At 34.0% G+C, this 27823-nt stretch overlaps 1 long non-coding RNA gene across 1 annotated transcript in view; it reads left to right on the top strand.

Moving 5' to 3' along the window:
• Positions 1-15333, top strand: part of LOC134472598 (uncharacterized) — a 148701-nt gene extending 133368 nt beyond the window's left edge. The window contains exon 3 of the long non-coding RNA XR_010042483.1: positions 13366-15333. This is a non-coding gene — a long non-coding RNA (uncharacterized LOC134472598). The remainder of the gene's footprint in view (positions 1-13365) is intronic.
• The last annotated feature ends 12490 nt before the right edge of the window (positions 15334-27823 follow it).

The following is a 27823-nucleotide window of genomic DNA, read 5'->3' as shown; positions in this document are numbered from 1 at the left end:
GTTTTGCAAGTGTGTGGTCATGAGTTCAATCTCTGGCACAAAAAACAAAAACAAAAACAAAAACAAAACAACAACAACAACAACAACAACAACAAAAAAAAACATGTAATTAGCTCCAAAGGATTCAACCAGCTTTTGAAAATAGATAGACTCAGCCAGGTATGGTGGTACACTCCTGTAATCCCAGAACTAGGGAGATTGAGCCAGGAGAGTCATTGTGAGTTAGAATAACAGGCTGGGCTATATAGTTAGCCCAAGGTCAGCCTGAATTGCAGAGAAGGACTTTGTCTCAATAAAATAAAAAAGAAAAAGTAAAAGAAAATAAATAGACTGCTATTTTGCAATCCTGCTAAATGTATACTTAACTTTCTAAAAATATTTGCATTTATATAGTTTAACAATGGCTATCAATTTTTTGGTTACTCTATTTTTGAGATAAGGAGTGGACTTTTAACTTCCTTCTTGATGGACCAGGGCTTACCTTGATGAATTCTTTGGTCATTATACTTCAATAGAAGTGAAGTTATGGAACATCCAGAAGTAATCATAATGAATAGCTGCACAACTTTTCTTTGAGTATCTTGAATCTCCCTCATTTAGAGCTCTGAGATACTACTCAGAGATTCCATGAGTAGTCTGGCCACTATGTGAGAGTTATCTGGTTGTCATTTTCAGGGAATCTCAGCTATCTAGAAAAATTTATAAATGGTAACAACACGCACGAGACACTTTTTAACATTTCTCACCAGCTTAGCCACTTGATGAGTCTTGACTACTGATGTCTTTACATGCTGTGATGGAAGAAACAGCAGTGTAAGTCTACCAGGTTCTTCACATATGGTATTTGAGAAGAAAAAAGAGAGAGAGAGTGTGTGTAAGGGAGAGGAGAAGGAGAGAGATTTAATGACAATAGAACAACGAGATAGAAAATACAGGTATTTTAGTGGAAGGAGCTAGGTCCAATCCACATCAACATGAAAAAAAAAAAAAAAAAAAGAAAAAAATGAAGTTAAAGAAAACGGAGTAATTGTATCCATTATTGTTGTGGTGGATTGGTAAATGGTGGTCACTTTAAACACCAGTTGAACTCAATAAGCATGGCGCTGCGCATGGATGGCCTACTTGAGGACGCTTACCATTATAAAATGGAGACCTGGGGAGGAAGCAGCAGCATTGTGGGTACTTCTAAGTGGGCCATTGGTTTTCCTGGAGGACCTTGTCATACTGGATCCCCTAGTATGAATTCAGCTGTTATCATCAGAGCAGCTCGGGACCTTGCTACTGAGAATGGCTGCGGTTCACTTTTGGGGAGCTCTGGTTCTTACTTTGAGCTTTGCAAGTAAAGGTGAGCTGGTAGTGGTAGGAGTGCATGCTGTGGGAAATGGGAAACTTCTGAGTTGGGAAGAACCTCAAGAGAATGCAAACTTCCAGTTGAGAAAGCCGTGAAAAATACTTAAAAGGGCAAAAGAGAACTGAGGAAAATGAGAGATACAGTTGGGCTCACAAGACTGTGGTGTGTATGAAGCCTGAAGCTTGTGGTTTCCATGTCACAAGAGCCACTGGAAACACCCCTCCAGGTGCAGGTGAGCCCAGTTGGTGGTCGTTGCACAGGATGTTTCAGCAGGAATGAGACTGAGGGTGTGCAGGAGCTGCATGAAGGTAGCTGTGGAAAGCAACTGTCCCTCATGTAAAAACCAAGGCTCTCAGCTACGCACAAAGAGGGAGTCATGTTTTCACCACAAGGTGCAAAAAAAGTAGTGCTTGCATCTAGGGCAGTGAGAAATCATCAGGTCTAGGTTAGAGCCATGGGATCAACAAAGTTCTGCTATTTGGGGCACAGGACTGGGGCTGAGACCTGTAGCATGTCCTCATTCTCGTAACTGCCCATAGTCCATTAGGCAAGGACAAGAAATAATGAAACTGTGCCACATTCAAACTCAGATGAAAATTCCTTTTATTCCTATAATTTCCTCTTAATGCCTTTTTAAAAAAATAAAACACCAATTTCACTCTAAGGAGAAATCAAATGTGCAGAAGAATTTTCTTTGAGACAGGGATCTTTTACATAGGCCAGGCTGGCCTTGAACTCATAGTGATCCTCCTGCATCATTAGCCCAAGTGCTGGGATTATAGGTCTGCACCTTCATGCCTGGCTCTAGTTGACTATTGTAGAGACAGTGCTGGGGATGAATTTGTATCTGAGCATCAGTAAGTTAGTGACTAACCAGAAGATCACATGGCATGGTGAAATTGACTTTACCTTTTATTGAGAAAAAATACGCAGCTGTAAGACAGATACACGCAGAGCGGATGTTTTCAGATGTTCACAAAAATCAATGATAGATCAGTCCCTGCTCATAGTTACTTATCATCCTTCCATAGGAAAAATATGCTCTCTTCTCTCCCAAGTTCTCCCAAAATTCCATCCAATTACAACATCAAGTTTATAATCCAGCATTCTGTGGAATAACCTAAAATTGTCTGTGATTCCTTGAATGTGACTTGTTTTGGCAAAATTTTTGAAGAGACATTATCTGATGTCTCTTATACCTGAACTATAACAATATAAAAGAAAAAGTTAACTACCTGTTGTCATTATTGTAGGAAATCCTAATTTCTTATTTAAGATTGAGAATAGCATACAAGTAGTAGTCATTATTGTTTCATTAGTATTCTGAAATCTGGCTTGAAAAATATTGGCCGGTATCTTTGAATTTATCATATATATATATACCACATTTTAAAATTCATTTGTCCATTGTTTTTACACCATGACTATTGTGAATTGCACTAATATAAAAGTGAACGTTGTGGGTCAGTAAATATAATGTCTTTCCTTGGTACTGAGGAATAAACCCAGGAAATATATACCTGGATAATGTGGAACTTCAATTTTTAATTTTTAGGGAAATCTCCATCTTTATTTCCAGAGCATGTTTACAAGTTTACATGCCCATCAGCAATGTATAAGTATTCCTTAGCTCTCAACATCCTTACTGTCATTTATTACTTTTATGCTTTTGATGATAGTATTTCAGACTAGGATAAGATAGAATCACAGAGTTGTTTTGATTCACAATTTCCTACTAGCTAAAGATGATGAACATATTGTAATTATTTGTCATTTAAATATCTTCTTTTTGAGAAATATCTCTTCATTTTATTTGCCCATTGGTTTTTGAGGGATGGCCTTTATTTTGGGGATTAGCATTTTTAGTTCTTGGAATTTTCTAGATGTTGGCCCTCTGTTGGAGGAGTAGCTGGCAAGATTATTTTCCAATTCTGTAGATTATCTCATCATTCTGTTGATAGTTTCCTTCACTGTTCAGAAGCTTTGTAACTTGATGTGGTCTCATTTGTTGATTCTTGCTATTGTGGTTCTGTGCAGGAAGTTCTTGTCTATGCCAATGGCTTCTCAAGTGTTTACCCTATATTTTCTTCCAACACTTACAAAAATTCTGTGTTTACATATTTGTTCAATTTTGATTTGATTTTAGTACAATGTGAAAGATTTTTATATAGTTTTCCCTGTACTGTTTGTTATAGAGGCTATCTTTTCCCCAGTATATGGTTTTAGCTCCTGGGTTACAAATTAGATATATATTAGACATACTCTATATGTCTAAAGATATACAGGTTGTTTTATAGAAACATATTTTACTATTTTAACTTCAGAATATAACTTGAAATTGGGAATTTTGATACCTCCCAATTTGCTTATATTGCTTAAGACCGTTAGTTAATTCTTATCTCATCTAGTTCCATCTATATTTTAATGTATTTTTGAGTTATCTGCTGAATATTTTTAGTATGGTAATAAGTACTGCGTTACATTTATCTAAAATTTTTAGTAATATGGCTATTTTAGATTTTTTGATACTATCAGAGAATACATGATTTTTCTGATTACTTTCTCATTAGGCTCATTATTGGTATATAAGAACACTTTTTATCACTGATACATTGTATCAAGTTGAGAAGTCTGGAAGCTTGATTAAGTAACTCAGCAGCTCTACATCCTGGGATTACCACTCTAGGATACTATTCATTGTGTCAATTTTAGAAGGTCAGATATTTAACTAACTGATTCAGCAATGGCTAGGGTCTTTCCTTTGTAATGTCCTCAGCCTGTGTAAGAGGAGGGCCGGCAGATGTGAGTACAACATCTGCCCACAAGGTGCATAATCTGATTACAATATAAAGGAGGAAAAGGGGCTTGCTTGGCCTCCCCTTTTGCACTGGCTGCTTTTGCTGGCTGTTGAATTGTTGCCTTGATTCCATGGCATTCTGCCTTGGCGTCAGTTGATTATGGGCTGAAACCTCTGCAAACAGTGAGCTAAATAAACCTTTCCTTCCTTCATTCTGGGTATGTGGTATTTTGTCCCAGTAAGGAGAGAAAAATAATCAAGAAATCTGTTGATTTTTGCTGTGATTTTATATCCTACCACTGTATTCAGTTTACCCGCTCTAAAAGTCTTTTAGTCAAGTTTTTTTGGGGATTTTATTTAAAGTTATGTATCATAGGCAAATATAGATAAATTACATTCTTTCTTTCCTATCTGTATCCATTTTATCTCTTTCTCTTACTTGATTGTTTAGCTAAAACTAAATACCACACTGAAGAAGAATGGTGAGGATGGATACCTTGTTTTGTTTCTAGTTTTAGGAAAATTCTGTCATTTTTTTTTCCTATTTACTATGATATTTGTCATGGGTTTGTCATGGTTGGCTTTTGTTGATTTAAAGTAAGTTCCATTAATACATATTTTAATCAGAGTTTTTATCATTAAGTGTTGAATTTTGGCAAGTGTCCTTTCTACAGTGATAATCATGTTATTTTTATACTTGTAACATGGTATATTATTTTGATTGTTTTCTGTTTATTTGTACTATACTTGCACTCCTTTGATGAACCTCCTGGCCCACAGTTTTCTTTTTATGTCTTCTTCTAAAATGAGTGGCCAACTGATCTGTAGAAACACAGGCTGCGATGATAGTGTTTCACTTACTTTTCAGGTCTAAAGCCAGGATAACAGTATGCAGTGTAGCATCTCTGGAGAATCTCCTTCTGAAGGTGGTAGCCATTGTTAATTCCCTTATACCTTGTTTTGAAGACCTGTAACAGTTTCATTGTTTTATTGAGTTGAGTTTTATTCTATTTTTTTCTTGTTTATTTTTATTATACCCAATGACATGGATAGCTATTTCAAAAATAGCAAGATATTAGATATATTAGATATATTAGATAATCTAAAATGGTAGCCATTTTAGATTTACTATTATCTTGCTTTGAAGTCCTTTATTGCATTAATTATTTTGTTTACATTGATTTGATTTTGTTCTGTTTTGTTTGATTTTTACTATGTCTGAAGGTATGGGCAACTACTTTTTTCGGTCTTTTTTAGATGGAGTTTTGCTGTGCTGAACTATTCAGGCTGGTCTTGAATTGCATTGATCCTCTTGCTTTAGTCTCTTGTGTGTTGGGATTATAAGTATGTGCCACCTCACCCAATTTGGGCGTTATTTTAAGACAACAAGAGGCCATACAGTAACCATTATTTCCTATCATTTTGTTTTGAAGTTCTGTATCACTTACACTATTTTGTTTTGTTTTGATTGACTTTACTCTGTTTCATTTTGCTTGGTTTTATTCTTTTGAAAATAAAAATAAAAATAAAAATGAAAGTCACTATTCTTTCTGGAGTGAGATGGAATCTCAACATTTTAAAAAATCTGCATCTTTTGATTGACCAGTGATATTCAACAATGTTTCACAAAGCTGCTTATCATCTGTATTTCTGTGAGAAGTAGATATTCATCTCAGATACCCATTTTTGGGTTTACTCTTTAAATTTGGGAGGAGTCTAATTTTTTTCAATTCTTTATATGTTCTAGATATAAATGCTGTGTCTGAAGGATAACTGGCTAATTTTTTTTCACTTTATAGGTTGTCTTTTCATTTTATTGGTAATTCCTTTTGCTGTGAAAAAGCTTTTTAATAGAATGAGATTCCAGTTGTCCGTTCTTTGTAATATTTACCATGCAATCAGGGTTTTGTTGTACCTATTCTCTCTTCCAACGTATTTAGTATTTCTGTTTTAATATTTAGATCTCTGATTCACTTTGATTTTAGTTTTGTGCAGGGTACTAGATAGGAGTCTATCTTTAGTCCTTGCCATATGGAAAGTCAGGTTTTCATTGATCTAAGACTGGTTTTAATTTTATCTTCTCAGTGTAGTTAAAACACATGAGACAAAAAACTATGCTCTTCTTTCTGGTCATTTCATGCATCATTAAATTCTATAACTTTGCACGGTTAATTTAGTGGGCAAATAAGACAGATAACGAAGCAATCTCTCCTGTTACCTTTTACAAAACATGTTGAAGTAGGTTTGAAAAGAATTTTCCACAAACAGGCAGAAATAATTTTACATTGATGTTTTTATTTTCCTTTAGAAATAATCAGTCACTGAATACATTTAGGAAAAAAAGGAGGAAGAACAGAATAAAACTGGAAAAAAAAATATATATATATAAAATTGGAGATCATGACTTCACATTGGCTAATTTTGTATCTTTTCCTAAGGAATAAATGAAGGTTTGGGAGAGACTTTCCATTAACTCTTGGGTTGGGTCATCCTCTCCATCCACTAAGACTAAACTAAAACTACTACAATAAAAAGAACACTCCAGAGCAAGATCTTTTTTAGCATAAAATCATTGCCCTCTTGAGACATCCTAGTCCTAACCTGTGTCTGCTGAGCTATCTACCTATGAATCTTCTGCTGGTACCCTTCTGTCACTGTATACACCAGTTGCATTGTACACACCCAATATGGTGGTTGGTTTGGAATATCTGGATCTCTGTCCATCCTGAGGCACTGACTATCTGGCCCCCATCATGCATTACTAAATTTGCAATACCAGAAGAAAAAAAAAAAAGAAAGAAAGAAAGAAAGAAAGAAAGAAAGAAAGAAAGAAAGAAAGAAAGGAAGGAAGAAATAAAGAAAGAAAACAGAGTGGGATAGAGAGAGAGATAAGGAAAGAGAACTGAGAAAGGATGGATGGATCAACTCTGGGCTGATTTATATTGCAATATGAATTCAACCAGATTGCTCTTCTTTTGAGTTCAAGTGGGTATTGGCAGCCTTGTAGCACTTTCCTCTCACATTTGAGTCTGTGATTCCCAGTGAACACTACTTTCCAGTCATTGTGGAAGTGAACTGGGCTAGGCTCAGCAGTTTTTAAACTAATTTTTTTTTTTATTTTATAATTGACTTGCAGTCATCCATACTGGGGTGTGAAGTGAATAGTAGGACCAAATCATCCACAAAGATGCTATATTTATATCTGGAACAGAATTGCACCCTATGTAAGCAGAGTTCTCCTACATTGCAGTGTGTGGTCCTGTGAGTGACTGATGACTAGTTGTCTGTCTCAGGTCCATGATGCTTCTCATAGATCTGAGGAGCTGGGCCCACGGGGACTGCTCTAAGGTATAGTATTCTGCTGCTTTGTGAAGAGCGCCCACAGTCTCAAACTTTCTCTCTCTGAGTTTTCAGCGGCCACCTATGTTTGCTGGAACTCAGCCCTCTCACTCTGTGTTCCTATCCCTTGCCCCCAGGAACACTCCGAGTCCAGCTTTCCCTCTGCTTGGGTCTCTCCCGGCTTTGCTCTCACCTCATTAGTTTACTGTGCCACAATCAGTGTTCCCAGTCTTACTATAACTGCAAGGCAGGTTAGCCAGCCTCCCGGTGTTGCTGAGGTAGTCACATCTTGACTTTATAACAAACAATAGAGGTTTTCAATATGCAGGAACAGGGAGTTACTCAGAAGGGGTTTCTACCTTGATTTTGCTTGAGCAGGCCACGTACTCATTTCCATGAGGCACAGAAAGGAGCCAGAGTTTCTATGATTTTCAGAGCTGGTCCTCCGCAAATTCTCATGCACAGGATGGCAATTATCACTTCCATCTCTGTTCAGTTTCCGATTATCATGTCTTCTGCCTGTATGGGTGGGATCCTGAGCTAGAACCAGAACTCAGAATGTGCTGCGTCTTTCTTGATACAGAGATGAGAAACTGAAAGTTCTTTCTCTTCTCTGAGCCACTTCTTCTCAGGGCCAAGGTTTGTTGTTTCAGTTAATCAACTTATCTTTCTCCTTCTTTTGGATTTTGCCTGATACAGCACTCGCAGGATGTGATCCTGTGATTCCCAGTGAACCCCAATCTCTCATAGAGCACATAGAATTTACTTTTGGAAGAGTATACTGGAGCTTTACCTAGGCCTGCACTGACACTAGCCTGCTGTTTTCCAGCATTGTTTTCCAATGTTTTAACATTTTATCAAATTAAAGGATTGTGTGTATTTTTAGATATAAAATTTACAAAAATTATAAAATATTTCATGTTTTAAAAAGACAAAAATAGGCAGAGCTAAGATGGCAAATAGATAATAGCTGGCTACAGAAGCTCCCTGAGATAGTCAACTTACAACTCAACATAATACAACATGGGGAGCCCCAAAAAGAGGGAACTGTGGGAGTTCATGGCCACCAATCCAACCCTACAAAAAATACTGAAGGACATTCCAGAGAGAGAGAGAGAGGAAAAAAATACCAGGATTCCAGCAACAGTGACTGAGAGGCCTCAGTGAATGGGGCAGACAGTGGAATGAAGGAGAAAAGTGGACAAATAATGACAGAAGAATAAAATAGCACAAATGAAGCAGAGATGGTAAGCTGTAATATTTAATACAGATAGCCCTGATACACTAACAAGAAAAGAAACACAGGCAGAGTAGATTAGGAGGTGCGATCCATCGAGATGCTCTGAGTAGGAGATACACTCAACCTGAAAGAGGGTTAATAAACTGAGAGTCAAAGATGAGAAAACAATGCTATATGTGACAGGAAACCAGAGAGAAATAGGGACAACTCACCCAGGAGCCACAAATGGACAGGAAGCTATGACACTTTTGGGCAGTATAGAACTACACAGCTGGAGGAAGGACAATCTTGTGACTTTAGTAAGTAAAAAGTACAGCTCAAGATCAAGCTCAGGGGTAAAAAGGTTTAACAACACTCACATAGATAACAGGTTGGCCCCCTAATCTAAAAACTAAAAGAGCTAGTGAGACCTAAAATATACAAAGCCCCTGAGAAAGGGAAAATGGAGGAATTGTCTAAAAAAGGAAGGCAGAGGACGTTGTTAATACTATGTTGTACAAAGAGAACAACTAGGATTAGGACATGGAGTTCATAATATTTTTATAATGGTCACCGGAAGTTAACACTGGAAAATGCAGGAAATTTATCCACAACACCAAAGACACAGATTATTTAGTCAAGGGTGTAAACCCCGCAGCACATGTCCCACACGAGTCCAGATAAAACCCAGAGCTCAGAACAATGCCTCCCAGGAGGTCCAGAGCCCACAAGAAGGACTCAAGCCAGTCTCTTTCACGGATCCATGCTGCGAAGACGCAAGGGTCAGCGGTGGAAGCCAGAAAGTCTATGCCAGCAGGATGAAGGAGCTGTGCTAGTGGGATGAGGGTTCTACGCTGGAGCCAAGAAGTCACACTCACAACAAAAAGCAGGACCAGCCTGAAAGGCACCACAGCTGCCCTCAGCGACAGGGAGGCCCTGAGCTCCGACGACAAGCACAGTGGGGTGCGTGCCAGGAAGCAGTGTGAGGAGTTCATCCTGGAGACCAAGCAGCGCATGTCTTCCCCTATGGAGCCAGGAAGCAATGCTCGATGTGAGGACCAAAGCTTCCCCAGGAGAACCAACAACTCAGACAGCAACTCGTAGGAGAACCCACAATGCCTCCTTAACGCCTCAATCCCTCTCAACGCCTCCCTTCTCCACCTAGTTATCCTGGCAACTTTCCTCAGGTGGAGCATCTTCTCTCAATGCATGCTGATGTAATCCAGCTGGCGTTAAGGTGACCACTAGTTATCAATCCTTAACACTATATCAGGATTTAAAAGTCACTGTAGTCTTTTTGCTCTGTTTAGTTTGTTTATATTTTGTTCCAGTTTGTCTACTCATATTAGTTTTGAGGGCACAGACAGCTAACCCAAAAATAGCTGGTTATACCATGGTAACTATTCTTAATTTCCTATTAACTTACATTGAAACCCTGTATTACTTACATTGTCTTACTATGACTGATCTCATTTGAAGCTGGTTTGTTAGACCATTGTTTTGCCTTGGCTGATTTTATTCAAATTTGGTATCCTTGATAGTATCAAGTCTGGGAGTGGAGACAACTACTCTGAAGATGACAAGATATAAAAGATATCCCTTCTGGTTTTGATTATTAACTGTTTTCAAGTCTTACAATATCTTCACAGTTTTTTTTTATTAAAATAGCTATGTAATATTATGTTCAATTATATTATGCCTGATGATGTGGACAAGTCTATTGAAAATGACAAGAGAAAGCATAGTAACTACTGTAGATCACCTAATATTGTGGTCCTATATACTTTTTCATTTTATGTTTTTCTAGGAATTTATTTTGTTGTCTTGTTTTGATCTGTTTTTCCCTATAATACAGAAAGGATAGATATGCATATAGAGATTCACACATGAGAAGAATTTCTAAACTATTTATGGGAACAGATTATATAATACATGACGTAATTAACGGATGCTCTGAAGAGGAAGAGACACTAAGAAACCCAGTGCTAATTCTGTAGCGTTATGATATGAAATCTAGCAATACTATCATTCACTGTTCAGAGTGATATTAGTCTAGTCTCTTTTGTTCAGTTTCAGCACACGTAATGATAAAGACAGCTACTACGAAGAGACTGAGAGACATTATGGTAGACATTATTGACTTTCTCAAAATCAGGTCTTGAAAACCTAAAAAGTCTTCATCATCCTGTAATGATCTGATTAGTTCTATAATGTTCAGTATATATTCAATGAGTATAAAGATGGGGACAACTATCTGGAAGAAAACTAGAGACAATAAGATAGACAGTGATCTCCAGTGGACTTGCTTTGAAATTTATGTTTCTTTAAATTGTTTCCTTATAAACTGTTCTGCTCTGTGTTGTTATGTTTAATTTACCCTCTTTAAGATAAAAAACAAGTATGTAGGACTGATAACCATATTACTAAGTTCTTGTTGGATCACTGAGCAGAACTGTTTGCAGTGTCATTGTTTGAATATCACTTTGTATGCTTTAATTTTGTAACTTGTACAACTATTTCTAACATGATAGTATGTAACTTATTGACTGGTGATTTCTTACTGTTTATTTTTCTGAAATTCTGTATTGTTTCTACCCTTTTTATTTGTTTTTTTTTTCTTTAAATAAAAAAGACAAAAATAATGGAATAAATTGAACACCAAAATATAAATCCATTAGACATGTTCAGAATACATTGGTTTCACGGGATTGTACAAATTAATCATGTGCATGCATGTACTAAATTGTAGTTTTTACAGAACTATTGGTTTCACAATTCAACAAAAGCATCAGGAAGAGCTTATATTGTAAACTGCCGAAACGCTTGGGTTAGGACTGATATTGAATAAACACTTGAAACTTTATACACCAATAGAAATTGTACTTGTCTTGCCTTTCAGTTAGATTCCTTTCAGATTTCTACAGCATACTTGCTGCATTTTCACCTAGTATTTTCTTTCATCAATATATGCTGATACTTCTTTACCTGAGTGTTTTCTTTGCTGTACTATATTTTTAATCAATGTATTTTCACAATGAAAGAGTCATTTATTGGAAACATGGCTTCTGAAATCTCTTACAATTAGGGAAGCAGAAATACTTTTATGCTTTAATGAGCAAAAACTTTATTTAGGTCAAATGCATTATGAAATGAATATATGATTATGAATTATAGTTCAAGACTAGTCTATCAGATTCCTGCAATGATTCTTAGGGTAGCAACAACCACAAAAGTTATTTAAATACAGAAAAAGAAAAGTGAAAAAAAATCTCAAAATCCCAGATCCATCATAAGGAAATGTGATAGGTTCAAACAATATTTGTGCAACGTTATCTCACATAAAAAGTCCAAAATACAACATAAGACATAATTTTCATCTCTTACTAACCCCATTAACCCTCCTTACCCACATTAGTGTTTATGCTTCAAACTTCAAGGCTTCTTGCTGTCTCTTACCATCTTACAATCTCACCCCACCCCCAATCCCAAAATTTACTCTTCTCTTACCCAAACATTGACAAAACATTGCTGCATTTTGGTTTCTGCTTTTCTTTATGACATCCATAGAGTATATCATAAATGAGAAAATGTATCTGTTTGCCTCTCATTTTATCTCCAGTGTTTGGAATGTTAGTCATTCAATATATTTTTATTGAATGAGTAGCATGAAAGTTTGATCAATGCATCCAATTCTAATTTAGATCTATGATGTAAGTATATGAGTAAATTTTCCTAATTGACTTTACCCTTGAGACTTTTATAGTTCTGCTAGAGTGTAAAAATTTACTTGTGTTACTTGTGGCATTTCTTTTCGGCAGACCCTTCTAGAACGCTCTTTCAGGAAAACATCTACTGAATAGTGAATAATATGCTTCATTACACTGTTCTAGGAGTACTAGGAATAGAAAATATTATTATTGCTTCACTACCTAAATTATTTAAGTTATAAAATGGGTAGTGAAATGTTGACATCATATACAAGAAGGGTTACATGTGCATAACGTTGTAGTACTAAAGGTCTAGAAGTTCTGGTTGGTAAACTATGAGAGCATTATTATTTTGAAAAAAGTTTTGTATCAGTATAAATGGATTGTAGTCATGATAATTTCACCATCAAAGGCAGAGGGAGAATGTTTTTCTCTGTAGATCACTCGGTTTTGAATATAGATATTTGAAATTGTGATAAAACATCTTTATAAGTGGAATTATACCTCATATTTTTTTATGTCATTTATCTCCAATGAATATACATATTTGCACAATAATATGCTTTTTTCTTTCGTTTTCTATATAGTGAAGTTTTCTATATGATAAAAGTATAATATCTCGGTACTATAATTGGAGTCTTTTAAAAAATAAATATTCCAAAGTGTTTTCTGTTTTGATCTCTCTTCTGAATATGTTTAAACTTTTGCTTCAACACTTTTGTTCATTATTTTGTTTTGAGATTTAACTTTCCATGGTGTGTGTGTAAGTTTGATAGACTCGGAAAAATCTGGATCTTATCTCTTACAAGTCTTATCTACCATTGTATATTGTATAAATAAACCACCATTATGCCTGTGTGTGGATGTGTGTGGTGGGGAGCATTACTATTTCTAAACACACTATAATGAGTCTTTAATTCAATCTAACACAATGTTTGTCTTTTTATTTAAGGAATGCAACATTGTTCGGCACTCTGAAGAAGTGGTTCAGCTGAAGTGCTGTCAGCACAGGTGTATTTATTCAGGTGATAAAGGAAGACGGCAATGGCCTTTTGGTGAAGCGAGTGACCAATCAGAAGAGCAGCACAGAACAGAGCACATGTCAAAGAGGACATCTGGACACAAGATTGGGTTTTAAAAAAAACCATGTACCTTAATGTTTTAAAATTTGCTTTGCATAAGCTCTTAAATATCCATAGACACTTTATCTTTCAATCATAAATCTATGCCAAGTAGAGTTCATAAAACTGGAATGGGAAGTCCCTCCTTACGCCACAGTGCATTCATAGAAACCTGTACGTGGAGCAGATTGTTCTAAAATTTTTATATTTCCTCACAGGAACAATGTTGTAATTTGATATTATATGGTAGGCCAAGCATCAAATAAATCATAGACACAATTGAAAATATGTCATAAAGATTTACAACTATAAATTTGTGCAATAACTCCAAATGGTAAAATTATGCTCTGTGTTTTAAGCAGTGGACATAAACGTACTATTCACTCTGATCATTCACAGACCCAAGTGAACCATAAAGGAGAAGTAAAATATGTAAAACCACAATTTGATTGTATCATAAATTTTACCTACCTGGAAGATTTATGTAATTTAATTTTCTTCTCTTCATGCTTTCCTTTCTTAACAGCACCTCATTCTATCACTATACCCCTTACAAAACAAAATTATCCCATTCTATGTGAATTTTAGTGGTCGGATTCATCCTCTCTACAGAATTTCTAAACGATGAACCTCAGATATGTCTTAAATCAAACTATGACCAATATGGAACACTTATTTGGGAACTGTATGTCTAAACAAAAAAGGTATGTGTATAATACTGTTGGCATACATTTGTCTGACTTTATTATTCTTTTCTTTTTATTTTTTCCCACTTTTGCAAGTTAGTCACAGAGAGGAATGATCGAAATTGCTTTTTGAGTGATTAAAATGTATGGAATTACCAGTGTGTCTCTTTTTCTCTAATGTGTACAAAGAGATCCTTGCCAGATGCTACCAGAAAGGGGCAAACTGAACAAGAAACAAATAGGAACATTATGCGAAGAGTAAGTGGGCTTACAATGTTAGTTGAGAGGTCTTTCAAGTGAATATTTTGCAAGAGCTATCAAAATCAAAAAGAAGACTTCTTTCAAAGCTGGAAAGAGCATTTGAAAAATCTCAGCATAGTACTAATAGTAAAAAGATATAGAAAAAGGAATTTATAATCTCTGGTATTAGCAAATTTGAGAATGATAAAGCTCACACCTGAGAAAGCTTTTTGTCTCCACCTCAGCTGCCACTGATGGGTTTCAGCCTCATGACACTTTCCGGAACAGAACTGAATTGCTGTGAGAAGTTCATTCTCACAAGAAAAAAAATTATTGTGAAAAGAGCTGCAAAGACAACAAAGTAAGACACAATTGGGAAGTAAATTGCTTCTGTGATACCATACAAAAGTATCAGATTGTTTAGACCCTTTATGTTTAAAGGTTTCTGTGGACCTGGACTTACATATAAATCATCTCATTTTAAAGTTAGACAGTTTAAGACTTTTGATAAAGTCTTGTTTGTCCAAACAGGTGATGTTGTATGGCTGAGAAGAGAGAAACTTAAATCTCAGAACAAGGTGGAAATTTATAGGGGGGAAAATATAAAGTCTGACTACTAATAAAATTATACCTTCCTCATGAAAACTTCAAAAGTGCCTGGACTTGTGAGCATGCAATTCATCATTTTTTCTATAGATAAGCAATTCAATTTGTGCACCACAATGATTTTTGTGCTTCTAACTTTCTTTAAAAGATCCCTGGCTATTTTAGTTACTGTTGGATGGGGTTGTCTTTGGAGAGTTTTAGATACTAAAATTTTCAAAAGACATTTTGAGAATAGCTATTGCATTTGTGAAAAATAATTAAAAATAGTTTTCCTCTATCTTAAAGTTTCTTATTAATTTGACAAGTATTTACATTTATCATGGTGGAAACTTCCCCAAATAGAAAATTAAAATAGAAAATTAAAATATTCTAAGTCTAGTAAATTAGCAATGAAAACTGTGATGAATGTGATCCTTATGTATATCAAAAGTGTACCAGTAAAAATAATTAGAAAATAAATTTTCATCAGTATGCTCTTATTTTTTCATTATCAGCTATGTCTATCTCTAGTGATTCAACCGGAGTAATTATACCCAATATTTTCTGACATCAGCTATCCCTCATCCCTTACATCTTTAACCTTAACTGAAACAATTTGACTACTGAACACAATCAAATATTCTCTGTCTCACAGACTTCACACAAATGCACACATACAGAAACTGAAAGGTCATTTTAAGGACTTGTTCTGTTTTTCATATACCTGCTTCCACATTTGATATTAACAACTGCAGGACTGTTCTGTAAGTGCTGCCTGACCCTCAATTCTGCTTTTTTTTTTTTTTTTTTTTTTTAATGTATTTTGGCTTGTAGTTAACACAATCAGTCACCTGCTCACGTGTGCCTGGTTTTCCCTCACTCCCCTGGAGCATTTGGCCTTGTCAAGGCTACTTTGCAATTCTGCTATTTTTTCCACAATGAGCTTTCATGTTTCTCTATACTTTCACGCTCTCTCCTCGATTCTTTCTCACATTCTGACATCGGTATCCTCCACATATTCTGCATTTGCTTTTTTTTTTTCTCAGTAGTCTCCTGTAGTGATCTTACTGTCACACAATTGTTTTTTATCTCTTCACGGTGGGTGGCCCCAAATGTCCATCCTCCTCTAAGATTCATTGTTCCTAATATTTAATACTCTGGGGTTTCTACAGAGATTTTTCACTAGAAGATTTGTGCCTAGGATACACTTGCCTTTTTCCAACTATACCAATCTAAATTTTACATTGCTCCCAAAAATCACACAAGATATCAACCCCACTGTAAAAGTGCCCAGATTAAATAAAGTCTCCTTAAGTCATGGTACCTTGTACGAGCTTTCAGGTCTATTCTAACATTTGCTTGGCAAATGTCTGTCTATGACTGCAACAGTATTTTCAAATGTACTGAAGAAAAGGAAATAATTGCAAATTTTAATCTTAAATATTTACTTAAAAAGGTATTTCAGACACAGATATATAATATTGATGTATATAAATGTTTCAAAAGCTACATTACTATAAAGTTCCTGGAATTTTTAGTTAGGATTTGTGAAAATGTTGCTCATCTTAAAATATTAAGACTTAATAATATGAGGATTGAATTTATTTTAGAAAATGTATATTATCTCCAAAGAGTTGTATTTACTGTGGATATTTGATCTGTATATTTAATATTGAATTATAGAATTGCAAAGGTTAAAATGTAACCAAGCCAAATTCCTTTAACATAAAACTGAGACCAGCTCAAGATGCAACTCGTATGTATATGACACATATCAGATTCTCTTTTATTCATGCTGGCACGAAGTTTACCTTTTAATGGCACCACAAAAATCAGGTATACACAGAAGTAGTCTCCACAAAAAATTACTAGCAACTTTATGTGGCAAAATGAAGGACTGTCTTCTCGGATTCTCTTTGTTAATTTCTATGTTCATGCTCTGATGATACCATCATACTGTGAAAATACAGTAATAACAGAACATTTCATTATGTTTTATGTCCAATTGTAAAATTGACGTTTGTAAGGAATGGACATTTTGCTGCCTCTATTAGATAATGATTGTAGATAAGCTTATAAATACATTGTATTTGTGGAGAAATGGCCCTCCCTTTAATGTGGCATAGGTGAACAATACAACCCCCAATAAAGTATCCCATAGCCGTCAGCTCAGCAACATTTCACAGACTGAATTTCTTTCCACCTCACTTTCCTAATTGGTTGCATAAAAATGATACCTACTTCTTACAGATTTGGTAAACATACGTAAAACTGTGTGAAATCGTTATTGAATTCTCCATGATAAGTATAATGATTATGTACTGTAAACATCTACTAATAAAATTTAAAATTAGAACAATACTTACCAAAAACAAAGTCTTTTTAAAATTTTTCTTATCTGTACTTAAATTTCTAACGATTCATTTTCTCCAAGAATGTTTTCATAATGTTCCAGCCAAGATATTGGCAAACTGTTAATGTCAAGTTTAAAGTAGTAAATACTTTAGGCTGCGCAAGCCAGATCCTCTCTCTTGTGGCTGCTGAATCATTGTAACCATGAAAATAGCAGTATTCTAGATAACATGTAAAGGAACCGCACCACAATTTCCAAAAAATACAACAAACAAATAAAAACAGAAGGCATGGGTTAGCCTGTCTCTCTATCCCTTTATCTCACTTCTACTTTAATACCTAGAGGAATTATATTCGTCTATTTTCATTTTATTTAGGCTTTGATCCAGAGAATTCCAAAGTATGGTACATTTTATTTAATTTTCAATTAAAGATCAGTTTATGCTTATACCAACACTAAAATTAAAGAAAATTTCCTTCTGAAGACGTCTTTATCTTGACTGCGTATTTCTAAACTTATTTGTTGCTTATTTTCAAACTGATAATTTTGCTTTCTTACTGCTGAAGAAAAAATATTTATTTTTTTTCTCATTGGACATCTATTATTTAGATTTTTTTCACTTTTCATTTTCATTAACAAATTCTATAAACCTATGTTACAAAAGAGGCTCCTGTGACCTTGAATTATGATGGCCCTTGGAATAGATTGAGACATGCCTCCCAGATCAAGAAAACATGCTTCTGGGTGTGCCTGTGATGACTGACATGGAAACCAGCAAATTGAGGACAGAAGACCCACCCTGATTGTGGGTGGTACCAGCCATTAGGTTTCCAGTTTATGTGACAGAAAATGAGCAAGAAATGTCCTCAGTTTGAAGCTCTGGTTTTCCTGAGTGAATTTCCTTATCAGTCACAATGTCTCCAGTTTTTTTAGGCTTCCTGTAAAGACTCAGCATGCCAGCGACCCTTAGTGAACTTTGAAGCCTTCAGCTTAGACTGGTGCCGCATCTTTGATCCCTTTTCTGCACCTTCTGGCTTGCTGGTCGAGCAGGTTGATGCATCTTGTGGTCCTCAGCAAGCAACCACCACTGAGGACTGGCCTGCCTCTGATTTTGGAAGCATACCTAATAAATACCCTTGCGTAATTATGCATATATTTCTGTCGATTCTATCTTCTTAAAGGTTATCTTATCTTTGTAATTAAATGAGTGGTATCTATGTCATAGAATTACTGCATCTATTTCAAGGCAGTAGTCTTAAAAATATGGGATATCCAGTGTCCACACCATTATTTTGAAGCTTTTCAAGAATCTTGATGATCTGTCTCTTTAACAGTGCTTACTCAAGCAAAATTATCAAGCGAATCGTGGTCAGAGCTGCTATTTGCAGGCACCATTAGTTCAAATTTGAGGCCTGAAGCTGTCTTTAAAGGAAAGATTTGGAGCAATGTGGTTTTTCCACTATATATCACATAATAATGTTAGCTTCATAATGAAAAAAAAAAGTATCACTGTTTTAAAGTTTCCCAGCCCTGGGCACGAAGGCAGACCGAGCCCCATCAGTGTGAAAATAAAAGCTCTTTTGCCATTAGTAGTGTCCTTTCCTCAAAGGGTATTTGCTGCTTTTTATTCATTTTTTTTTCTTCTAGAGAAAAATTTATTTTTTTCATTCCTGTCTTAGTATTTGGTTATTGGCAAATCCAATACATATTAAAAATGAAAACCAAAGTATATAAGACCATGGCATATAAAGTTATATATGTTAAACAGCACAAAATTATGTAAAATCCAATTTAAACTTTGAATAGACCTACTGAGATATTTTAGTATGCCTCTATTATGCTGTTATCTGTTAAATCGACATAACAGAGCAAAATACATATCTAAATAACTATTATAACACTGTTTTAAAAGGATAAAAAATAGAAACACACACGACATAAATTTGAGTGAAAATATGCAAAATTTCTTTCACAGTAACTTGTTCCGTTACATTGGAAGGAATTAAATGACTCAATATTACAAATCAAGTTTGCAGTAATTAAAAGTGTGATGTCAGCAGTCCTTATATACATGGGTAGAAAAAAGTATACCAAGATAGCCTCGATTTTGGGTTATTTTCATGTCTTTTATTGTATTATTCTTTGTTTTTTGTTTGCTATAAGTGTGATTAATTCAGATCATTTTATAGAAACTGTTTAGTTCAATACTTATTTACTTTTTAATTAATTATATGCATTTGCAGAACAAAAAATTTGCTGGCTTACAGTAAATTTATGAAAAATATAAATATTGGATTCATTCCCAGGTAAACAGGAAAAATGCAAAATGTACCAATAGTCGTTGGGAGAAAGAGTCCTTGGAAGAACTAATCCCTAAATATTATCTCCATATTAATAAAATTAAAATGATGGATAAATTTTGTACTTATTTTTATTGTATAATTTTTAAAATTTTAATTCTAAAATATAATTAAAACCAGTTCTGATAAAATCTTTTAATTATGAAAGTGTAATCCTGGGTAAACATGTAAAATTAGAGTAATATCCAGCACCGGCTTACAAAGGAAATTCTGCATCTTCTAAGATTGAAGTGAGTAACATTTTGCTGTCATTATTATTCCTACTATTGGGTAAAGGTAGTTTGAAATACACACTTTTTACAGTGATAATCTTACCATCTTTTCTCACAGACATCTTAATACTGGCTCTGCAATTAATTATTATATTCACATTGTGAGGACAATGTGAATACAAAATTCATTTTCAAGGGCGTAATAGAATGCTGTTACCAAAAGACAAAAAGCTACTCATTTTTTCTTACAAACAAAATATTATCATGAAAATATCTTCGATATTTATTCACTGTACAGATACAGATTATGTGACAAACATGTCAGATTTTACTAACGAGGCTGAGATGTCAGGCGAAAACTAATAGAAAGGAATGAATTAGGAACACTTTATCAAAGTCTGTGGAATCTAAATAAAATCTGAGTGAAATGTCAGTTGGTACAATCCTCTCTCACTCTATCAAATTATTATGTTTTCCATGAAAGAACAATGAGAATTCTTTGTTGTCTGTGTTCATGTTTTGTGATTAATAATATTCAGCAATGCAGAAAACACGAACATACATTAAACTATTTCTACCTAATTATTAATTCTCTGTGATTCAATAAAACACATCCACATGGTCATTGTCCTTGTCTTACAGATTTCCAGATTATATTTTGGGTTTCCTTATTACATACATATTGCATACATTTTTCTCGCTTTTACATATATGGAGAATAAGAATATAAAATTTAAATTTCTATATTTTCTATCAATATCTGCAAAGGCTTTGTGTATCAGTTATAGTTAAGTTTAATAATACAGTCTCATTACTGCATATAAACCATACGTGTATACATGTAGCTTTATTGATTTGTGTTGCTTTAGGTTAGATGGCTTCCTTTCTGAAAGTACATCAAAGCAGTTTTAATTGATGACTTGCAAACTTTTTAAAAATATCCCTTCAGTTTTTTGCCAACGAAGTAAATGGAGCAAAGTACTGAGACAACCATGTCTCTATGAGGCTCAGATCATTCTTGTGCAAAACGAACTTCAATTCAGTTACATTTACGAGTCAGAATTAGTTTTCTGGCCATTGGCTTCAGATGATGGACTTCTATAATTAGACTTTAAAGTTCTGCATGTGATTAAATCTGCAATCCTTTGATTCTCCTCATCAAAGCACATTACACACATTTCGAAACTCCCTCTATTTGCCTTCAAGGTTTTGTGTTTTTCTTCTTATGTAATTTTAAAATATTTTAATAAGACATCTATTTTCAGTTCCAAAAGTATAAATACTTTGGGAAATTTTTTAAATAAATTGCATAAGAATTAGTATGACGGCCTCTCTCTTTTTTCAAGTGGGCCACTTTAAGATACACTGAAAACTTTTAATGTTTATAAAGTGAATATAGAATAGGAAAACCTTAGATAAAGTTTATACTCTAAGAGTACGTTCTTTTGGCATCAAAAGATAAAGAAAGCACACAGTCTAGCCAAAATTAGAAAGGGACAAAGCCAATAAAATATATTTTCATTTTGTATAGCCTCTGGCATATTTTAGTTGCTTAGGAGATGTTCATTTAGTTATAATTATAGCTACATGATGTTATAATTATAGATAATTACATAATGATTATATAATTTATTATGATAATGAAAATGCCTCAGAGCTGGTGAACAAGTATCACTGGGCTTAAGATCTTCTGGAGGTATCTCCATTTCTAACATGTTCCTTTTAATTTTATGTAATATTAATTATGCAAGAATAGGTGCTTAATAAAAGTAAAAGCAAATGAAATAAAAGTTAAATTCTACTTTTCATTCTTTGATATAAATGTTTGTTTTGTTGTGATAAAATATACCAAATAATTTTTAAGACATTGTAAGTGTACAACTCAATGACATGAACTGCATCCTGTGTATTGTGCACCTGTCACTAACACCTACCTCTGAACGACCTTGTCTACCCAACCTGTCACCCCTTACTCAGAAAATTATCCTTCCCATCCTTCTCTTTCTAGGTCTGCAACCACCTTTTCCCCACCACTACAAATTTCAGTATTCTAGATACCCTGTAGAAGTAGAATTTTACATTTGTCTTTTTTTTCATTTATGATACTCTTGTCAGGTTTCAACCGTGTTGAAGCATCTTTCAGAACTCTCTTCCCTTTTAGGTTTGAATAATAGTTCACGGTATGTGCTTGACCATATCCTACGTGTGGACACTTGGTTTGCTTCCACCTTTAGGCTTTGGCAAATCGTGCTACTATGAACATGGATTTACAAATATCTTATAAAACCAGAATTGCTAAATAATACGAGAATATTATTTCAGTGTTTAAGGGACCATCACACTGTTTTCAATACTGCATGTAAAAGCATTCTGATTCCAGTTTCTTCACAGTCTTGCCAACATCTAGTTCCATTTTCATCATACTCATCCTAATGAGCATGAAATACAACATTTTGCATTTAATGATTAATGATGTGATCCAACTGTTCTATTATTGTTCAGAGTACTTTCTTATGACATTTTTATTTTTGTAAAATAAGTAGTGTTTTCATTAAATGTTTTGATTATTTGAATATTCTTTTTTTTGTTGTTACTGATCATTTACCTAACAGTTTTACCATTTTACTGAGTTTTCCAAAGATGAAACTCTTGGTTTTATTTATTTTCTTTGTTTAATATATTCCCTATTTTGCTTTATCTCTTCTCAATTCTTTATCATTCCTTTCCTCATGCTTCTTTTCTACTCAGTTTGTTATTGTTTACTAATCACTTAAGACATAAACTTAGAGTATCGGGTTGAGATCTTTTACTATTGGCTACACATTTATCTTTTCTAATGCTTTAGGTTAAATTCCATATATTTTGTTGCAATATGTTTTAATTTTCATTTTGCCTGAGGACAGTTTTTCATTTCCCTGTAATTTTTTCCTTTGACCCATTGGTTGTTCAGGGAGGGACCATTTAATTTGCTTGTGTCTGTGGTCCTCTCCCTTTCTGCTATTGATTTCTAATATAATTTCAATGTGACTAGAAAAGATACTTTGTATGAGTTTAATTTTTTTAAATGTTGGAAGACTTGTTGGAAAACCTAACATAAGATCTATCAAGAGCATGTTTCTTATGTTTTCTGCTGTTGTTGAGTACAGTGTTTAGTATATGTCCATTAAGCTCAATTGATCTGATAGTGCTCAAATTTTCTATTTCAGAATGCTCACCTTTTGGTGGTTTTATTTATTATTAGAACTGGGATACTGCATTATTTTATCATATGCCTGTTTTCTTTCTTGAGTATTTTATTTGCAAATTTAATAGTTCTGATGTTTTCTTTATAATTGTTATGTCTTCTTGAAGAATTCAACATTTAATCATTACAAAATATCCTTCTTTATCTATTTTAACAAATTTTGACATCAGATCAATTTTGTCTGATATAAGAATAGCCCCTTCTGCTTTCTTTTGATCCTGGTTGTATAAAATATCTTTTTTCTGTCCTTTAACTTTCTGTCCAAATATGTCTATAGGCCTGAAGTATATGCACATAAGAAATAATGCTAGTTCCACAGTTAAATTGAGCAAAAATTTCACTATTTGAAATTGCTAATGTAGTTCACAATATTAACAATAACAGGGTTGTTTTTTTTTTATTTTTATTTTTCTGAAGACAACCTACCCAAAATTGTTCTTGGAAGAATTTTTATTGATTTAGTCAAAACTCTTATGGCTCTTCAAAGATGATGCCACCTTAGGTAAACATTTTTTTTTCTCTAAGAATTGAAATCAACCAGCAAAGGAAAGAACATTCTGTTAATGATGAGCATATGAAAACCATAACAGTGAAAAAATGAGCTAATTAAAAATATATATGGGCCGAATAAAATATGTCACATGTTGCATATGGCAACCAGACAGATTTCTTCTCTAAAAGAGCAATAAACTTTTTTGATGAATTGATTTGTATGTGGCAAGAGAGGAACAAAGAGTTCAGAAAGATAGAAGGATAAGATGGAAGTGATATTAATTTGGGAAAATGATAATGAAAATTCTTCAGACAGATTGACTTGAAAATAAGAAAAGATATCCAAGTAAAATATAAGAAGTAGACATTAAGTAATAAAGCTAAAAATTGGCTGTTGCTTTAAATCAAGGACAAAGGATATTTTAAGTAGAAAGTGTTAGTAATGAATTGTTTACATTAATGTTATCAGATAACACTACACTAATGGTAAGTAGATAAATATAGGGTTAAAGGATGTTAATATTTTGCAAAGTTTAAACATTAAAGATCATGTGTCATTTTTCCAATAAATCTAGTATCTGCTAGCATTATTTGTTTTTGTGGTTTATGGATAACTCAAAATTAATAAACATAGATTATTATTGTATTTCAAGCATTGGAAATTATTTAGTATGCTATTTTAATCCTCATTTTAACATGTTCAAAACAAAAAGCTTTTCAAGCATTAGTGTCAAAACTCAATTTCCATCATATAATAATACAGTTATTTAGATATAAGCATTGCAAAATCTTCAAAGGAGATTGAGACATACTAATTTTTGCTTTCACATGTTTAAGAACAGTAATTTATTTTATTATACAGCTTGACTGTATCCTGTCTGAATTGCATGGGACAGGGAAATGTTTTAAAATTATTATTATTATTATTATTATTTTGGTATTTACAAAATTTGTATATACACAGTGAGGCATTTGTGGATTGGATTCAAGTCTAAACATGACATGTTATTTGGTTTAACAGAAACTTTATGTATAATTTGTAGGTAATTTTACACAATAATTTTAGTGTTTCTATATTTTGAAGAGGACCTATCACACAGGATAACATGGAAAATTTCCCACTTATGGCCTCATATTGGTAGATTTTGATGCATTTTTGATTTCAGATTTTCAGGTAGGGGATGTTACTTTAAAACAGGTGGTTCTTATTACACATGTTTAAAACTAATTATGTGTGAAGAAAATACACAAGAATTTTGATCATAGGGTTTTTTATGTGTGTACTTTTACTCATATATTTCTCTCACATTTCCCAATACTGACAGAAGTTACTGTAAAAACGTTCGGCTTTGCAGAATTGCTATGAGGTTAGGGTAGATCATGATGCACAAGTGCCATGGAAAAGCTGAAAAATTAACATACATGGTTATAATAAAACAAACGATTATGAATAATACAAAACATTTTCCTCAGTTAATCAGGTTGAAAAATAATCACTCAAAATCTTTTGAAATTGAATAGTATTTTTTTTTGTTTTGTTTTCTCAGCTTGCTTTTCATGATGCAAATCGTACTCTAAAGATGAATTGTCCCTAGCATTTTTGATAATTTGCTTAATGGAATGACACACATGTATTCTCTTCACAAACGTGCATAAAAAAACTGTTACTACATGTATAATATTCATATGACACTAATTCCTTTTTGAGCTTCACACTGAAAGTACAATTTAAGTATAAATGTAAACTACGTTTTTTTGTGTAAAGACAAGTATACTGATTCAAGACTAATACCATTTTTAAAATTTGTAAAGAATTTAAGACCAAGCATTTGTTTTCTTCATAAGCAGTGAGAACTCAGAAAATACTAAAGGAAAACATCATTACTTCCAAATTTATAATTGAGTGATCGATGCATATTTTCCTTCTATATCACAGGTAGTGATTAACCTCCGTCTCTGTACAATATACAGTTATTTGAGTCTCATCGAGTCTCATATTACACTAATGGCAAAAAGGTCAGAACAAACCTAATTGAATTTGATAAAGATGTGAAATGAGAAATATCAAATTAATTCAACACTGCTGCTGGCTGTAGATATATTTAAATGAAGCAGTGGAGAGAAAGGGAACCAAGAATCAGATAAGCTGAAAGCTCTAATTAAAGATGTAAAGCAAGGTGGGCACAGGTCACACAGTACAGGGGCAAAAGAGATACCCAGTATCTACAGAAACAAACCCAGGGTCAACAAAGAGGAAAGCAGCCAGTAACTGTGGTGTCCAAGTTCTGTTGCTAATAACAAGCCACCACAAGATGTACTGGTAAAAAAGCTGTCCTATTAAACACAGGGACTGTCACAGAGCTGAGGATTTGTTTCTCTTAGACAATCTGATTAAGAGATATATGCCTGACTTTTTGAAAGCCAAGCAAACTCTATGCAAATGATATTTTATTATAGAAGAGTATGTGAAATCATAGATTTTGATACCACTCACAATTGGGCACTAAAACATTTGTGCTGTATTACTGGATGTGTGAAATATTACAGTTACTGTGGCAGATAATGGCATGCTTTAATCAACTTTAGTAAGCACTTCTTGCTCTGTGTAAAGTTAACACACCATCTTATATATGTTTGATAAACAGAGAATTAACACATACTCAACTACAGATTAATTTTAAAAGATGATTAAATATGATGAACACTGAAGTTAAATTTTTATTTAGGTATAATTTATATACCATTGAATTCATTCACTTAAAACATGCAATTCAGAAACTTTTAATGTATTTATAAATTTATACAGTTGACAGCACTAATTACAGAATACTTTCATCACCCCAAAATTTACCTCATCTTCATGTGTAGCCACTACTCATTTTCATCCCTTCTTATTCATTTTCTACCTTTATAGACTTTTGCATTTTAGACTTTTAATTGAAATCATATATATGGCTCTTGTATCTAATTCTTTCTCCACTTACTGTAACATATTCAAGGTTTCAAATGGTCATCTATGTTTCAGTATAATTAGTACTTTGTTAATTTTATGGATGAATGTTGCCATACATATAAAATGTCTTGCTGACAGACGCTATCTGACACCCACTACTGTAAGGAGAAACAGTTTATTTTGGCTCACAGTTTGTAGAAGTTGCAGCCCATTGTTGTCCATTATTGGCTGGCTTCAATGCAGGGCAGAAAATCAGCGGAGAAACAGCTCACAGCATAGCACCAGGAAGCAAAAAGGGACCAAGAGAGAAGGGAGTTCAAAAAACCTATCAAACCACGCCTCCAGTGGTCATCTTCCTGTGACCAAGCTTCATCTTCCAGCATAAAATTCAACTTTAAACTTGTCAGTGGACTAATCCAGTGAGCAGTGCCATGCCCCCATGGACCATTCACCTCCTCAAAACCCCACCTATAAGCACATAGTACTTTGGGAGAAAGATACTTACATAGCAACATACTTACATTTTGCTTTTTCATTCACCAATTGGTGAACATTTTAGTTTTTAAATTTTTGGATAGGACCAATAATACTACTCTGAAGTGTCATGTATGAGGTTATATTTGTGTGTGTGTGTGTGTACACGTGCATGTTGTGTATGCAAGTATTTCAGATCTTTGTATACTCCAGTGAGGTTGCTAGGTCATGTGAGAACTATATTTAAGTTTTCAGGAACCAGCAAGTTATTTTTCAAAATACAGGTACTGTCTTACATTTCCAACAGCATTAAATAAGGCTTCCAGTGTCTCCATCTTTATTAAAACTTGACACCCCTTTTGATTATTGCCACCATAGTAGATATCTCCATGGCATCCTTGTGGTTTTGGCTTGAACTTTTCTTATTACAATGATATTGAGGGTTTTTTTCATTGTTTTTTGTCCATGTGAATATTCTCTTTGGAGAAAGGTCTCATCAAATATTTTTTACTCATTTATAACTTGATTTATTTTAATCAGTTTCCAACTGGGTTTTTGTTCTTTGGGCTCCAATTCAGCAGGCTAGGATCTCACTTTTTTATTTATTTATTTATTTATTTTAATTTATTTTTTAAATCGGTACCAGGGATCGAAGTCACGATTGCCTGCTTGCAAGGCAGGCACTTATGC

The sequence above is a fragment of the Cavia porcellus genome, unplaced genomic scaffold (genome assembly GCF_034190915.1).
Source record: "Cavia porcellus strain 051 isolate PalLab524CR breed Dunkin Hartley unplaced genomic scaffold, mCavPor4.1 scaffold_24, whole genome shotgun sequence".
Classification (NCBI taxonomy): Eukaryota; Metazoa; Chordata; class Mammalia; order Rodentia; family Caviidae; genus Cavia; species Cavia porcellus.
Note: the sequence above shows the minus strand (reverse complement) of the source record. Positions and strands in the feature narration are given on the sequence as shown.